Below are 2,509 nucleotides of genomic sequence, written 5' to 3'. Positions count from 1 at the left end.
TTTTTATTTTACTAGTCCCCCTAGGGGGCTATTGCGATCAGCATTCCGATCGCTCTGCAGTATCTGCTGATCACAGCTGGAAGGCTGTAAACAGCAGATACGCTGTCTTTCTCTTTTGCTGTGCTCCGGGCACAGCGAAAGTGAAACCAATTCATGTGTAGTACAGGAGTCATCACATGACCCTGTACTACCATGGCAACTATCGGGAGTCACGTGATCGCGTCACGTGACTTCCGGTTTCGGCGGTAAGTAAAACTTTACCGCGATTGCGCTTATAATGGCGCTGTCATGTATTGACAGCGCCATTATAAGGGGTTAATCGGCACGAGCAGATAACGATTCTGCTCGTGCCTAGCAGGCACACATCTCAGCTGTGAAAATCAGCTGAGATGTGTGCCGATCGCGGCATGCTGCCGCCGGAGGACCGCGGGCAGTAAGATTATGTCATTTAGGACGTAATTTTACGGCCCGCGGTCGTTAAGGGGTTAATATCCATGGGTGTACACGTATTATTTCACATATTGCAGATGAATGGTTTTACACACTTTTCTTTATTTGTCTTTTATTGCGCATATATATATATATTTATTTCTCTTTTACACAATACGGAAAATAATGTGTATCCCTGTATAAGGAAATATATGTTAATACATGTCAAATATGGATGAATCTTTATTTTTATTTTTATTTGTTGTGTTGGTTTTTTTTTTTTTTTTTTTTTTTTTTTTTTTTTTTTTTTATGTTAAGTGTTTGTTTGACGTCATTCCATGCAACGTGGCAGTCCTTCCCGCTCGTTTTTTTCTTTAGGGGATGTGCCTGTGATGTCAATGTTTCTATATATTGTATACATTGTCTGTACTAGACAGATTGGATGTTATCTGTTTCTTTGGTGGTCCTGATGAAGGGGGCAGATGCCCCAGAAACGCGTTGACCTGGAAAACAATAAAGTAACACTGGTCTGAACATCATCTGAAGTGATCTATTGGCGCGGCATTAAAACACCACTCTCTTGTGCTCTCTGATGCCTATATCTGTGTCTCCTCCTCTTTTTCCTTGTCCAGCTCTTTTGTTTTCACATGAGTATATGTCCTTGTCACTTTCCCATGTGTTTGGGTTGTGTTGTGAGTTGTTTGTCACCTTTTGGACACCTTTGAGGGTGTTTTCTAGGTGTTTTATGTGTTTGTGATTGCTTGCCATTGTTTCCTATGTGATTCGAGTTCGGTTCGTCGAACCGAACTCGAACGAGACGTCCGTTCGGCGAACCAAACTTGAGCCGAACCGCGACCGGTTCGCTCATCTCTAGTCATCACTCTAAACATAGAGCAAAAATGAAAGCCAATATACAGAGGAAAGTTAAAGTTGGAGTATGAAATTTTTCGTGAAGTGTATGGTCCACATTGGTGGCCGGTCTACAGCTCTTGATAAGTTACCTTATAAAATAAAGCTATCTGTTAGTGCAAATTTAATGATTGCACTGTTTTTATCAATCATCAGCTCCAGTTACAAGCTAAAGGCTGAAAAACAACCACCATTATGGCCTAGTGGTTAAGGTGTTGGACTTAAGATCCAATGGATATGTATCCGTGTAAGTTCAAACCTAACTCCTTTTATGAGTTTTCTTCTTGAAAATCTTCAAGGCATCTCAAAATCTACATAGGTGTGAACAACAGGAAAGATATTGTTGCTCGGTAGCACAGTTGTATACCTGTAATATCCATGAATATTGCAATTAATTGAGTGGAGGTTTTATAATAAACTGAAGCTCTAGTACGAAGTATGATGATCAAAAGAGGAGGTTTCCAGTTTCAACCAAAGAAAAGACATTTTAAAAAAATGAATGTGGAATGTTTGGGGAAAAAGATGTAGTTGATTTATTGAGGTAAAAAAATTGTACTGTATCTACAAAAGAAGTTTTAAAGCATATGATGTAAAAAAAATAATATGAGCGAATCAGAAGTATGATAATAGAAATTTGTATCAAATATGGTCTTCTAGAAAGGTTAGATCAAAAAAGGAAAAGGACAGGGTGCATAGGTAGTAATGAAATGTTAAATCTGCTTAAAAAACATGGGGTATAGTGAAGTGACGAACTTGTTATTGACATTATGTGGAAAGATTCATTTGTATTAGGAAACTCGATTTTTTTAACTTAGTGTTGTTGATAAATCCAGGTAACATTTTATTCCAATGATCATTTTTATTCATCACTCTAAACATAGAGCAAAAATGAAAGCCAATATACAGAGAAAAGTTAAAGTTGGAGTATGAAATTTCCAGTGAAGAGTATGGTCTACATTGTTGGCCGGTCTACAGCTCTTGATAAGTCACCTTATAAAATAAAGCTATCTGTCAGTGCAAATTTAATGATTGCACTCTTTGTTATCAATCATCAGCTCCAGTTACAAGCAAAAGGATGAAATACAACCACCAGGATGGCCGAGTGGTTAAGGCGCTGGACTTAAGATCCAATGGATATGTATCTGCGTGGGTTCGAACCCCACTCCTGGTA

The 2,509-nt window shown here is 38.5% G+C and overlaps 1 non-coding gene across 1 annotated transcript; it reads left to right on the top strand.

Moving 5' to 3' along the window:
- Positions 1-2,426: 2,426 nt before the first annotated feature.
- TRNAL-UAA (transfer RNA leucine (anticodon UAA)) lies at positions 2,427-2,509 on the top strand. The gene has a single exon. It is a non-coding gene; the product is annotated as a tRNA-Leu (tRNA).

This window comes from Anomaloglossus baeobatrachus, chromosome 3 (assembly GCF_048569485.1).
Source record: "Anomaloglossus baeobatrachus isolate aAnoBae1 chromosome 3, aAnoBae1.hap1, whole genome shotgun sequence".
Lineage (NCBI taxonomy): Eukaryota > Metazoa > Chordata > Amphibia > Anura > Aromobatidae > Anomaloglossus > Anomaloglossus baeobatrachus.
This window is presented reverse-complemented; position numbering and strand designations above follow the sequence as displayed.